The 15,234-nt window shown below is 40.1% G+C and overlaps 1 long non-coding RNA gene across 1 annotated transcript; it reads right to left on the bottom strand.

The window, feature by feature from the left end:
* Window positions 1-10,690: 10,690 nt before the first annotated feature.
* LOC138405476 (uncharacterized) lies at window positions 10,691-14,768 on the bottom strand. The gene is made up of 3 exons (XR_011239215.1): window positions 14,343-14,768; window positions 14,149-14,207; window positions 10,691-11,181 (listed from the first exon to the last, which is right to left on the bottom strand). It is a non-coding gene; the product is annotated as an uncharacterized lncRNA (long non-coding RNA).
* Window positions 14,769-15,234: the final 466 nt, after the last annotated feature.

Raw genomic sequence — 15,234 nt, 5'->3', positions numbered from 1 at the left:
ATCATCTTAACCAAAGTACCTTGCCTGCTACGCCCACTGGGGGGTTCTGCATATGTTCCCTGTTTTTATCTTAGCACGCTGCTCGGCTAACCAGGGAACATCCAAAGAATGGAGCCTTCAGCGCCAATCATAACTGTGTCCCCATTTGCAACAAATGGGTAAATCATAACAAAGGGTTCCTGACTGAACTCGGAATTAAATGGTTAATATCTGAAACTATAACAGTTCAACTGAATTGTAGATATCTAATGTTATTTTAATGCTACCATTACCTGTCTTGACATGTACTGTAGATGTTTGAGAGAGTGTCTGAGCCAGGGACAGTAGACATCACTGAGGTTCCATCAATAAGGTGAGTATTGAAACACATGATATTTTACAGTATACTGTGATGTAGATTCTCAGAAAGTTACAGAAATTTGTGGGGAAAAATTGTTTGCAGATGCTATGAATGTCTTGTTAATTTCTGACACTCAGTTAAAATTTATAGAGTTGGCTTGTTTTGTCAAGAAATCATCCTTGTAAAATAAAAGAACATGGAACAAATTATTTATCATGTATTGCTATATTTATTTTTTTACCATGGTCACATTCAGTATGGCCAGAGGCATTATGTTTTCAAGTTGTCCATCCATCTGTCTGTCCCATTCATGTGAATGCGATATCTCATGAACAACTACGTTATGTTAATCAAAGGTCAAAAGGTCAAGCTCACATGACTTTGCATTGTTTTGAATACAATTTATCAAGATTGTCCAAAGGAAATATCATTACATGTGGCCAAAACATACATTTGGACTCAAAGATGACTTGAATAGAATTCAGTTGTCAAAGATCAAATGGCAAGGTCACTAGGACCTCACAAAGCACACTTCTTGCCTTGTAAATGCAATATATCAGAAATGCCTTCAGGGAATTCTTTCACATTTGGCACAAACATTCACATGAATTTGGGTTTCATTTTGGTAGCCAAATGTCACAGTGTTCTCACAAAGTATGTTAATATTTTTCCTGAAATTGATATCTAAAGATCAGCTCATGGGAATGTCGTCAAACTTGGTAAAAACATTAACTTCAACTCAAAGATGAAGGATTTTATTCCCTTTGAAGTAAAAGGTCAGAGTAACATCACTGTGAATGTGATATGTTAGGACTTTCAGTAGGGAATTTCATTATATCTGGTAACTTGGACTCACTGCTTGAGGGAATTTCTTATCAACGTTACATGAGTTGTCACTTGGATTTTAGCCCTCTACCTGGTCAGGGGCCTAAACAGGGTTTGCAGCCTCTTGGTTCTGGAGCTTTTTGGGAAAATAACGATCTCTTTCGGGGCCTTCCCAAGGGCCTAGGATCCCCAAATTTGACCCACTGGTCATGATGGGCTCTTTGAGCCTGCATTACTGATTTTCACCAAAACCGCAGAGGGGCCCAGGTGACCTTTGTGACCTTTGGTATCATTTTAGCCTATTTCTGAAGTTCCATTTTGACAGCAGTACCTCATAGTAATGGTTAATATTTACCAGTGTGTTAGGTGAATGTGTATATGTGCTCAGGAAACTATTTGTAATACGGTATATTTGTGTAGCATGAAGTAATGTTGTTAATTACATGACGACGATTAAGCTAACATTAGGTCACATTATTCTCCTGCAATGCTAACTGTGCTTCGTCTGTGGAATAGTAGTACAAAAACTATGTGATTATGTTGTTGCAAGTATGCTATTGCAAGTATGCTATTGCAAGTATGCTATTCTATATTTATGTTGCCTGAAATATTTTCGTTACTGAGTGAGTGTACTGTTCTAAATTGTGAGTTGCAATATATTATCAGTATATTAGAAGTAAGCCGATTTAGAGAATATTTTGTGGAATGCTGTATGTGTTTATCTTACATGCTTATGTTTACTTTATTACTGGTATCCAAAGTTGTTTAATGAATGCAAGTGCTAGGTGACAGCTTAGACATGTTAAATGTCTGTTTGGATGTACATTGTCTATAGTAATATTTCAGTATCGTCTATTGACGTATGTTATATTTCAGTTCTGTAGATATTCAGCAGTAATTGTACACATTGTGGCATTTGTATTTACAGTAGGTGGTTACCCTGATAATGAATCATAAAACACATGATCTGAGAAAGGTTTGTGTCCATTTATCGTTCACTCAAATACTCCCTTTTTCAGGTATTTTAAACTTTCACACCCTGAGATTAAGAAAAATAACTTCCGGCTGCGGCGACCAGAACGTAGTTTGCGCTGCCTGGGTCCCCAGGGGAACCTCTACTGACAATTTGGGGGCCCCCGGGTGGTTTGGGGCTCGAACTGAGGCAGGTGGAATTTGAACCCAAAAGGCCCCAAATTTGATCTTTTGACCTGCAACACCCAGAGCTCTTTTTTTTTTAAATTATCTTTTTTATTGATTCCACATATCAATATTCCATCAATATTTTACATAATCTGTACAATTTTACAACAGTATAAAACATTCCTATACTTGTCCACCGCAGAGCAGAGACATAATTGGACATGAATTCTCAAGTAAAGTTACAGTAGAGTAAATAAGCCAAAATCCTCAAGTGTTGACATGAGTGCTGGAAGAGATTTAGTGGGATCTGTTAAGTATATTAATACATCAGCTGCAAATAATGCTGTTCATTTCCCTTAAAGTTGATACCTTTTATATTTTCATTTTGTTTTATCCATTGACTCAGGGGTTCCAAATAGAGAGCAAATAATAGCGTGCTAATTGAACAGCCCTTGTGACACCTCCGCTCTAATATGAAAGCGTTTGAGAGATTCCCATTAATTCTAATCCTGGCTGTAGGTTTATTATATTATATAATGATTGTATTGTATTGTACAAACGTTGCATGAAAACCAAATCGCTCCAGCACCATATATAGGAAATCCCACCTGATAGAGTCAAACGCTTTTTCTGCGTCCAATCCTAATATTATCGCCTCTATTCTTTTTTCAATAATGTTTTGCATAACATGTAATGTACGTCGGATATTGTCCTGTGTCTGTCTCTGCTTTATAAAACCCGTCTGGTCCTGATGAATTATGTCTGGCAAAATTGTTTCTAAACGTCTAGCTAAGATAGTGGTGAATAATCTATAGTCCTGGTTAAGGACACTAACTGGTCTAAAATTAGAACACTCCATTTTGTCCTTTCCTTCCTTCGGGATAACCGAAATGTGGGCTTCGCTCCAGGAGTTCGGGATATCTCCCTCTTTTAGCACCCAGTTAAATGCATTATTTAGCAAGGGGATCATTGGTTCTCCGAGCACTTTATAAAACTCTGAGGTGTATCCATCTGTGCCTGGAGCCTTGTTGGTCTTCAGCTTTGAATCGCTGAGTTTATTTCTTCTGCTGTGATTTCCTTTGTCAGAGCTGAATTCTGGTCCTCTGACACCCTGTGTAAATTTAAGGAATCCAGCCATGTGGCTATCTTATGTTTATTATTTCTTTTTGGTTGGGAATATAGATTCTTATAATATGTTTCAAAACATGTATGTATCTCTTCCGTCTTATATTTTGGTAGATTTGTAGCTGAGTCCTTAATTTTGTATGTTATTAATTGCCATTTGCTTTTTTAATCTGAACGCCAGCAGTTTTGTAGATTTACTTCCTGCTTCGTAGTATCTCTGTTTCATGTACAACAGCTTTTTTTGAATCTCTTGTCCTGAGATGTAATTTCTCTCTGTTCTAACTCTTTTGATATTTTGGTTTATTCTCTTGTCCACATTTTTTTTATGTTCTTTTTCCAATTTTTTAAGCTCTGATTCTAATTTATTGAGTTTTTCCTGTTTTTGCATTTTCAAGTATGTTGATTTAGCAATTAGTTTTCCTTTAATCACAGCTTTACACGCATCCCACAGCACCGAGGGAGACACCTCACCATTATCATTCTCCCTTACATACAACTGAATTTCTTTAATAAACTCGTCCTTCATTTGTCCTTTTAATACATTTATATTTAGCCTCCAAAGTGTTGATTTTTGTTCTTTTGACATAGCCAGAGTCATATATACAGGACTAAGGTCTGATATGTCTCTCACTCCAATTTCACAATTTTCGATCCTGTAACTGTCCTTACTGAACATGAAAAAATAATCTATCCTGGAGTATATTTAATGTGGTGCTGAGAAAAATGTATAGTATTTTCCCTTAGGATTTAATTCTTTCCAAACATCAATTACTCTTTATGTAAAAATTTCCCTTCGGTGATGAATAAAGTATGTCTATCTATCTGTCTATCTACCTACTCCCAATTTTGACATTAAACTTACAAACTTCTTACTAATCCCTGGTTTCTGTGTTCCACTGGCTTAACAATCAAGCTTTGGATGTAGTCTGATATTTAGGTCTCCACCCCAAATCATTATACCCTCCCCCTCTGATACCACTTTATCAAACAGTTGTCTGTAAAATACCCAGTGTTGTGCACTGCCCCACGTGGCGTCAAAATAATGTTATTATTAATGACTTTGCCTTACACGGAGCACCAAAAATGTTGGTATTAATGTTGTTATTATGTACTTTCCCTCGCGCGGGGTACGATTATGTACTTTCATTCACGCAGGGCACCATTAAATGGTGTGCTTTTAGGCATTCAATAAATGTGGCTATCACTGAAATATTAAATATTAATATTAAATAATAATTAAACTAATAAAAGATAAATCGGGGCACCACCCTTCAAAGGACGGGAAAAGATATAACTATAACCAAAATTACCACATCAATAGCTAGCAAAGTTGAAGGATATGGAGTTCTTGACAGTGTAGAGGTTGGCAAAATTCACACTTATGCAACATTAACTAAGACATGTTTTGGAGAAAAACATTTATTATGAGAATAATAAAAGTATTAACACAAAAACTAACAAAAGGTGTACTTACTATATACAGGTGTGTATGCGAGTATGCATGTATTTGTGTGTGTGAGTGAGTGACTGAGATTTCAAAATGGCGGCTGGCCACTATGAAGACAAAAGGCCCCCTGGAGTGGTGAGACCATGTGGCTGAGATCACATGTAGGTGTTAAGTTTGTGGAGATGAGTGTGTGAGGTGTTGGTGCCAGGTTAAAGAAAGTAGTCAGATGCATGCAAAGAAGTGATCAGCATAACAGAACTAACATTAACTTTCAAATAACACATTACCAAATATCACAGCAACAGTCAAACTTATAAACATCACATGAAATAGAAATAGGATTAAACAGTCCTTTGCTTAGCCTAGCGTAATAATAAAGCCCAGTTGTGTTACCCATCCATGAAAAAGAGGGTAAGGTCCTTTTTGGATGTGCTGTTCGAAGTCCAGTGACGTGGTCTTGTTGATTTGTGGATCCTGTTGTGCATCTGCTGGTCAGACCTTGTGTCGTGGCCAGTTGTGCTGTAGTTCTTAGGCAGGCCCACGTGTCGCTGCCTTTGGAAGGTTTTAGCAGTCTGCTCCAGGCAGGCCTGCTAGAAGTTGAGGAGCTTGTGGATGGAGGAAGTCTCCCTGGCTGGGAGAGAAGGGCCAGACCCTACTCCTCCAGGAGAGGTCAGCAGGGGAAGAGGCCGAAGGGGACGAAGAGTGAAGAGGAAAGAGAGCTAGCAGAGGGGAATCTCGGCTTATATTGGCCTGGTGACCTCATGGGTCATGGGGCACACAGTGACCAATAGTGGTTGAGAGTTGTCTCCAGGAGCAGTTTTACCACCTATGTGTGAAGATGAAGCACCCTGGGAGACTGAGTTCTGGAAGCTGTCCTTTGTATCCAGAACAAAGGAGACATGTGGTCAGGCTTTTGACTACACATGTAGGCCCAACTATGGTTCACAGATACCAGGTCCCAACATCCCCCCTTCGGTCGCAGGATCGGACCTGACGTGTGTTCCTGAGGGCAAAGCTCAAACATGTGTAGTCCACAACTGGAAAAGTTATTTTTCAGTTCATTTGGGTTTTAACATCTGGGCATTTGTCTATACTAACTGTATCGGCTAAGCAAGAGTCAAGTTTGACAAATAATTCAGATCACAATGACAGTACAATATGAATAACCTGTATTCTTCACTAGGTTAGTGAGAAAAGGAAAGTTAGACATGTTAATTGTTAGAGTAAGATGCAGAAAGAGTGGCACCTACAATGATAAGGCCATTTCTGGACTATCCAAGAGTCTTCTGTTCACTGGATGCTAGTCAATGTGGACTCAGTCTGATCTGGGAGACTTTAACATTTTAACAGGGCAGGTTTCGCCCGGAAGGGTGTCATAAATCTTTCAACCTTCTCAGAATCCAAATGGCAGTATCATTGTTTTGTGTGATAATGTTCTCATGTCCTAACATGTGTCGTGAAAGGACATATATGGATTTTATTATCAGTGAATGGAGAGTAGTTTGTCCAAATGTATTTACAAAGTTGACAGTGGTGTCTAAGTTTAATCAGAATTTAGGTTTTTGGAGTTTGCTGCTGTTGCTAACAAAACTGTTTACCTATAAACTGCAAGAAATGTCATACCTACTGTCAGTACAAAGATTAGAGACTGTGTTGGTTACGGCCATGAGGAGCGAGCTCTGGAATGCCTGTGTCGTGGCTCAGGGCTGTAACTGTCTGCTGGGTTATAACTATGATTTGAACTGTATTCAGAGATGCTGTGGTCATCATCTGAGCAGTCTAGTGGCTGGTAATGTGTCTGGGCCAGAATGTCAGTGTATGACTTCCTACAGCTTCTGCTGTGGGAATGCCTATCTCCGGGAAGTTGGTGGACATGGCGGTTACGCTCTGTGTCCCTACGCTGCCTTTTGTCACCCCCCTTTGGTTTGTTGTGAGGGTGAAGTTTTGAGGCGGCGGATGTATTTGACACCTTGGTGTTTGAGTTGACAGGCTCAGGTGCACCTACTGTAGCCTTGGAAGTGACAACAGTTTCCCAAGCTACCTGTGTCATCTTCCTGATCTGCTGCATTGAAGGTTTACCTTGCTGTGTCATCAGTACCACATGTGTGCGTATACATGGATGTAGGTTACGCAAGAACAAGGACTTGAAGGTGGGGTGTTCTTCTAGGCCTGGTGTGTTCTTTCCCTGAAAATAAACATTTCTTAAATGTCTGAAATAATCTCTGGGATTTTCGCGACGGGAATGTTTAATTTGGGATGCTGTAACAATGGATGTTATCTCGTCAACAGTAGAGGAGAATTCCTCGACTAGTGCTTGACGGAGCTCTGTAAAGTTATTTATGACACTGGCAGGAAGTGTCTGAATAAACTTGTGAACAGCTGTAGAGCTGGTTTTCCACACAAGTTTGACCTTCTCTCTCTCTGATGCATTTGGCATGTCAATTAGATTGAGATCTAGTTCCCTAAAGTAATTGTCAACATTGTTATCACCATTTCCTGGGTCAAATTGTCCAATATCTTTAGCTAGAAACTCAAGCAAATCAAAACGCGGACATTGTGAGGTCCGGGCACGTGCATCACCTGCTACAGGTCTCTCTGGTTGAGGGGGAGGAGCTAAACTATCCTGGAATGTTGTACTCCCCGCTTCGGAGAGTTGTGCACAGAAAAATGTGTCATGCATCAGTGGCTGAGAAGAATATGAGGCAGAATATCTTCTGGAGGATAAACTGCATGTGTCATCAATGTGAGTGTCAGAGAGGTGGGAAGTTAGAGAGCTGTAACCTCTGTCTGTCAGTGGAGGTTCAGGAGGTGACTTAATTCCCAAAGATTTAGGGTCGGATTGGATTCTGTCCCATCCTCGGACTGAAGAGGGAGTTAACTTTGCACTATTGAAGGAGTGTGAATTGGAATAACCAGAATCACTTTGACTGAACAACTGACATGAGGCCAGGCCTTCTAATCTAAGTTTTAGGAACTCCTCCTTGTGTGAATAGAGATCTGACTCTGCTGATTGCAGATCTTCTAAATAGTGCAGGGCTTTCTTATTAGCAGATTGAACCTCCTGGAGGAGAAGAGCATTTTGAGCTCTCAGGGCTTTTGCCTCCTGTTCTAGGGCTGCTTTGCTTTGATAGGCAAGGTTGGTTTGCCTGTGGAAATTTAAAAGCAAACATCTCAACAATGGACCCTTGGATGCTGTCTGTGCATCACACCTGTCGTCAAGTAGTGAGTCTATCTCTTTCCTACACTCACTGAAGTTCAACTTAGTGATGAATTCAGGGTAGCCAGGGTTCAGGCTTTGTGCAAGGGAAGAAACAAACTGTTCTACACAGGGGTTCTCCATTGTTGGGTCTGAAATACAAGGATTAGATTTACAAGGTATATAAATCAACAAATCAGTGTGGTTGGCTACGGTGTTGCTCTGGCAGACACCTTGTAGTGTAGTTTTGGTCGTACACTAGCCTAACCAAAATTATGGTGGGTAAATCAGTTCACCAAAATGGTTTAATCACACTAAATGATATGCAGGGCAGTGACAGTTAGGGGTTCTATAAATTCACAGGGCTGGAAGCACGCTGTGGCTCTTTCTCAGGCTCTCTTATCCAACTTAGGCTGAAATGCTTGGCAGTAACAGTCAGGTATAAGCTCTGTTACATAGGGCCGGGGCCACGCTATGTCTTAATTACAGCACTTAACAGTTACAGGAAATTTGACAGCTTGACCAGTTAACATTGAATATGAGATATTCAAATGTTAAAAGACATTCTTAAAATTTGACAAGGAATATTCAATTGGAGTTATTAGCACCAATAGCAAGCTTTAAGTGTAACACTATGAGGACTTAGAATGGTTGTTATTAATAATTTATTATTAATAAAGGGTTCAATCACAAATACAATTTCACCACAATACACTTGTTTGTAAGTACGGTTGAATGTCTACTCCGGTGGCAGACTAGTGGAATTCAATTCAAACTTTGGCTTGACTGAAAATTCAGGATTCCACTTATTTCAGTTTTTTTTTTCTTTTTCAATATTGCATAATTATGAATTATTGCCAACTGTACTCTGCCTCACACAGGGCATCATTAATGTTGGTATTAATGACTTTCCCTCACACGGGGGCACCATTAATGTTGTGCACTTGCTGGTCAGACCTTGTGTCGTGGCCAGTTGTGCTGAAGTTCTTAGGAAGGCTCTCGCGTCGCTGCCTTTGGAAGTTTTTTTTAGCAGTCTGCTCCAGGCAGGTCTGCTGGAAGTTGAGGAGCTTGTGGAGGGAGGAAGTCTCCCTGGCTGGGAGAGCAGGGCCAGACCCTACTCCTCCAGGAGAGGTCAGCAGGGGAAGAGAAGAGAGAAGAAGCGAAGAGAGAAGAGGGCGAGGAGAGGGGAACTCGGCTAATATTGGCCTGGTGACCTCGTGGGTCATGGGGCACACAGTGACCAATAGTGGTTGAGAGTTGTCTCCAGGAGCAGTTTTACCACCTATGTGTGAAGATGAAGCACCCTGGGAGACTGAGTTCTGGAAGCTCTACTTTGTCTCCAGAGCAACGGAGACATGCGGTCAGGCTTTTGACTACACATGTAGGCCCAACTATGGTTCACAGATACCAGGTCCCAACACTGATAATATATTGCAACTCACAATTAAGAACACTATACTCACTCAGTAACGCAAATATAGAATAGCCAATAGTTTCTCCACAGCCACGGTGTACTACTATTCCACAGACGACGCACAGTTAGCATTGCAGGAGATTAATGTGCCTAATGTTAGCTTAATCGTCGTCATGTAATTATCAACATTACTTCACGCTACAAGAACATACCGTATTACAAATAGTTTCCTGAGCACATATACACATTCACCTAACACACTGGTAAATATTAACCATTACTATGAGGTGCTGCTATCAAAATGGAACTTCAGAAATGGGCTTAATTGATACCAAAAGTCACAAAGGTCACCTGGGCCCCTCTGCAGTTTTGGTGAAAATCAGTTATGCAGGCTCAAAGAGCCCATCGTGACCAGTGGGTCAAATTTGGGGCTCCTAGGCCCTTGGGAAGGCCCTGAAAGGGATTGTAATTTTTCCAAAAAGCTCCAGAACCAAGAGTCTGCAAACCCTGTTTAGGCCCCTGACCAGCTAGAGGGCTGAAATCCAAGTGACAACTCATGTAACGTTGATAAGAAATTCCCTCAAGCAGTCGAAGTTACCAGATATAATGAAATTCCCTACTGACAGTCCTAACATATCACATTCACAGTGATGTTACTCTGACCTTTAACTTCGAATGGAATAAAACCCTTCATCTTTGAATTGAATTTAATATTTTTACCAAGTTTGACGACATTCCCATGAGCTGATCTTTAGATATCAATTTAAGGAAAAATATTTACATACTTTGTGAGAACACTGTGACATTTGGCTACCAAAATGAAACCCAAATTCATGTGAATGTTTGTGGCAAATGTGAAAGAATTCCCTGAAGGCATTTCGGATATATCACATATACAAGGCAAGAAGTGTGCTTTGTGAGGTCCTAGTGACCTTGCCATTTGATCTTTGACAACTGAATTCTATTCAAGTCATCATTGAGTCCAAATGAATGTTTGTGCCACATGTAATTATATTTCCTTTGGACAATCTTGATAAATTATATTCAAAACAATGCAAAGCCATGTGAGCTTGACTTTTTGACCTTTGACTAACATAACGTAGTTGTTCATGAGATATTGCATTCACATGAATGGGACTGACAGATGGATGGACAACTTGAAAACATAATGCCTCTGGCCATACTGAATGTGCAAATGGTAAATTCAATTCAATTCAATTCAATTTTATTTATATAGCGCCAAGTCATAATTTACATTATCTCAAGGCACTTTACATTTAAAGGTCAAGACCTTAAAACAATATTAACATAGAGAAACCCAACAGTTCCCACAATGAGCAAGCACAGGCGACTGTGGAGAGGAAAAACTCCCTCATTAACAGGGAGAAACCTCTGGCAGAACCAGGCTCAATGTGGGCGGTCATCTGCCTCGACCGGTTGGGGTGAGGAAAGAAAAGTAAGGGGGGAGGAAAGGAGAGATGGTTGGAAAGCGGGGGAGAGAAGAGAGAGATGAGGTGGAGAGAGAGAGACCAGTAACAATTTGGCACCATCAAAATCAAGACTAACCATAACAATAACAATGTATAGATCTACAACATGACTAGATATATTAATGAATTGCTGAGTTATTGTAATAAATGAAGACAATGGTGATGGTGGTCGTTGTTGTCCTGTAGTCCCGGTGCCGGAGTTATCTGAAACGAGATAGAGAGAAGAGCCAGAGGGACTATGGGAGGACAAAGTGACACTTTGACATGATGACATGTTAAAACTAATAAATAAATAAATAAACAGGTGTGGGGGGCAGAGAGACAGAGGGAAGTGAAGAAGTGCTCAGTGCATGATGGGAGTTCCCCCAGCAGTCTAAACCTATAGCAGCACAACTAAAGGATGGTTCAGGACTCACCTGATCCAGCCCTAACTATAGGCTTTGTCAAAGAGGAAGGTTTTTAGTTTTACTTTAAATGCTGAGACAGTGTCTGCCTCCCGAACCCAGAGTGGGAGCTGGTTCCACAGGAGAGGAGCCTGATATCTAAATGTTCTACCTCCTGCTCTACTCTTACAGACTCTTGGAACCACTAGAGAGCCTGTGTTTTGGGAACGAAGTGATCTACTTGGATAATAAGGTGTTATCAGCTCTTTGATATATGAGGGGGCGTGATTGTTGAGGGCTTTAAAAGTGAGGAGCAGGATCTTGAATTCTATTCTAAATTTTACCGGGAGCCAATGTAAGGAAGCTAAGACAGGAGTGATATGATCTCTCCTTCTAGTTCCTGTCAGCACTCGTGCTGCAGCATTTTGGACCAACTGGAGACTTTTAACAGTCTTCATGGAGCATCCTGCTAATAGAGAGTTGCAGTAATCTAATCTAGAGGTTACAAACGCGTGGACTAGTTTTTCAGCATCCTGCTTAGACAGGATGTTTCTAATTTTGTTAATATTGCGCAGATGGAAGAAAGCCGTCCTAGACACTAGTTTAATATGGGGGTCAAATGACATGTCTTGGTCGAACAACACTCCAAGGTTCCTCACAGTGGAGCTGGAAGCCAGACTGACACCATCCAAAGTGACTATCTGGTCAGACAGTGTTTGTCTGAGATGTTTAGGGCCAATTACAACAACCTCAGTTTTGTCTGAGTTTAAAAGTAGAAAATTTTGGGTCATCCACGCCTTGATATCTTTGAGACATTCCTGAAGTTGAACTAGGCGATTAGATTCATCATGCTTCATGGAAATATACAATTGGGTGTCATCTGCATAGCAGTGGAATTGTATGTGGTGCTGTCTGATAATGTTGCCTAAGGAGAGCATATATAAGGTGAACAGTATTGGTCCAAGGACAGAACATTGTGGAACTCCATGATTAACTTGCATGTGCATGGAGGAGTCATTGTTAACATTAACAAATTGGAATCTATCTGATAAATATGATTTAAACCAGTGTAGTGCTGTTCCTTTAATTCCTATATGTTGTTCTAATCTCTGTAGCAGAATCTTATGATCTATTGTGTCGAAGGCTGCATTAAGGTCCAACAAGACGAGGACAGAGACAAGTCCATCATCTGATGCCATAAGAAGGTCATTAGTGACTTTCAATAGTGCTGTTTCTGTGCTGTGATAGGTTCTAAATCCTGACTGAAATTTTTCCAATAAACCGTTACTATCTAAGTAACCACACAGCTGGTTAGCAACGGCTTTTTCTAGGATTTTGGAAATGAAGGGCAGGTTGGATATGGGTCTATAGTTAGCTAAAACCTCTGGATCAAGCGTAGGCTTTTTAAGCAGAGGTTTAATAACGGCTACCTTAAAAGCCTGTGGTACGTAGCCGGTTAGCAAAGACATATTAATCTGATTTAAAATGGAACTGTCAATTAGGGGGAGGACTTCTTTAAAAAGTCTAGTTGGAACAGAGTCCAGCTGACAAGTAGTTGGTTTAGATGATGAAACTAACGAGGTCAGTTCAGGAAGATCAATAGAGTAAAATTTGTTTAGACATAAATCTGGTGCTACGGTTTCAGGACCAGACAATGTATCCGTGTTATTCACTGGGAGGTGGTGGTGGATTTTATCCCTGATGGTTGTAATTTTATTAGCGAAGAAGCTCATGAAGTCATTGCTTCTCAGATCTAGAGGAATAGATGGGTCAGTAGAGGTGTGACTTTCTGTCAGCCTGGCTACAGTGCTGAAGAGGAACCTGGGGTTGTTCCTATTTTCTTCTATTAGTAATGAATAATAAGAGGTTTGGGCATTTCTAAGTGCTTCTTTGTAATTTATAAGGCTATTCTTCCAGGCTAGGTGGAAGTCTTGGCGATTGGTGGAACGCCACTTCCTTTCTAGCTTCCGCGATGTCTGTTTTAGAACGCGCGTTTGGGAATTATACCACGGAGCTAATCTCCTCTGATTTACTTTCTTCTTTTTTAATGGGGTGACAGCTTCAAGTGCTGTTTTTAGTGAGGCTGCAGTACTATTTACAAAGTTATCAACTAGTGTGGGAGTAAGGTTTTGATAATCTTCTTGTATTGTACTGACACATGGCTGAGAGGGAAGGGAAGTGAGAAGGGGAGCAGTTGTTTAAATTTGTGAACAGTTTTGTCAGATAAACATCGACTGTAATAGACTTTCCGTCCAGAATTGACGTAATTAACAATTCAGAATTCAAATGTAAGTAAAAAATGGTCAGACAGAAGCGGGTTCTGTTGGAATATTGTTATATTTTCTATGTCAATGCCATATGTCAGGACAAGATCAAGAGTGTGATTCAGGCAGTGGGTCGGTTGATTCACATGTTGAGTGAAACCAATCGAGTCTATTATTGATTTAAATGCTGAACTAAGGCTGTCATTGGCAACATCTACATGAATATTGAAATCACCGGCTATAATGATTTGATCTGTTTTAAGAACTAGTTCTGATAAAAATTCAGAGAATTCAGATAAAGAAATAAATATAGCAATACATGATAAATAATTTCTTCCATGTTCTTTTATTTTACATGGATGGTTTCTTGACAAAACAAGCCAACTCTATAAATGTGAACTGAGTGTCAGAAATTAACACGACATTCATAGCATCTGCAAACAATTTTTCCCCACAAATTTCTGTAACTTTCTGAGAATCTACATCACAGTATATTGTAGAATATCATGTGTTTCAATACTCACCTTATTGATGGAACCTCAGTGATGTCTACTGTCCCTGGCTCAGACACTCTCTCAAGCATCTACGGTACATGTCAAGACAGGTAATGGTAGCATTAAAATAACATTAGATAACTACAATTCAGTTGAACTATTATAGTTTCAGATATTAACCATTTAATTCCGAGTTCAGTCAGGAACCCTTTGTTATGATTTACCCATTTGTTGCCAATGGGGACACAGTTATGATTGGCGCTGAAGGCTCCATTCTTTGGATGTTCCCTGGTTAGCTGAGCAGCGTGCTAAGTTAAGACAGGGAACATATGCAGAACCCCCCAGTGGGCGTAGCAGGCAAGGTACTTTGGTTAAGATAATTTACCACAACCGTGTTTGTACTCTCTGCTGCGGCAGCAATTTCTGTGAAACAAGCACAAAGTCAAACACTTCTTTCTATAAGTTTAATTCAGCATCTGCAGATGGACTCATTAGTACACATCACCTGATTGACATGCACAAATGAGCAAAGAACATAGGATAATCTGTGTTCTTATAACTCACAGCCCCCTCCCACTAAGCATGCAAAGGTATATATTACCCTTCTTTAGTTTCACTCACTGGAGGAGACATCCTGTCCTTTTGTTTACATGTTCTGTGGATGACCCCCCCTGTGAGAACCCAGTTGTTTGATCCCAATCAGAGATACTAAAAGATACCATAAAGTTGTGGTTTCTCAAGGCCATAAAACTCAAGTCTCTTAAGCCACCATACATACAAAAATGTAACATTTCCATTACAGTGCTAAAAGTGTTAGAGCTGAGCAGGGATCAGTGAGGATGAGGTCGTATTTAAAGAGACCAATTTGGTGAGAGAATGGGCTGTGATTGGTGGGTGACTGACGAGTACCCATAAACCTATCGGTAGCTGAGCACATGACTCTGTGTCCTGCATGAACTAACACAATGCTTCATTAGTCACAATTCAAGTTCAGGATTTCTACGATGACATTCTCACTTTAAACTTAATTTAAAGTATCTTGAATTGAGGCAAATTAAAGCTGACCTTGAATTATGATCAGTCACAATCAAATTGTCATATATCAAAAATCATAAA

Source organism: Paralichthys olivaceus, chromosome 18, assembly GCF_024713975.1.
Source record: "Paralichthys olivaceus isolate ysfri-2021 chromosome 18, ASM2471397v2, whole genome shotgun sequence".
Lineage (NCBI taxonomy): Eukaryota > Metazoa > Chordata > Actinopteri > Pleuronectiformes > Paralichthyidae > Paralichthys > Paralichthys olivaceus.
This window is presented reverse-complemented; position numbering and strand designations above follow the sequence as displayed.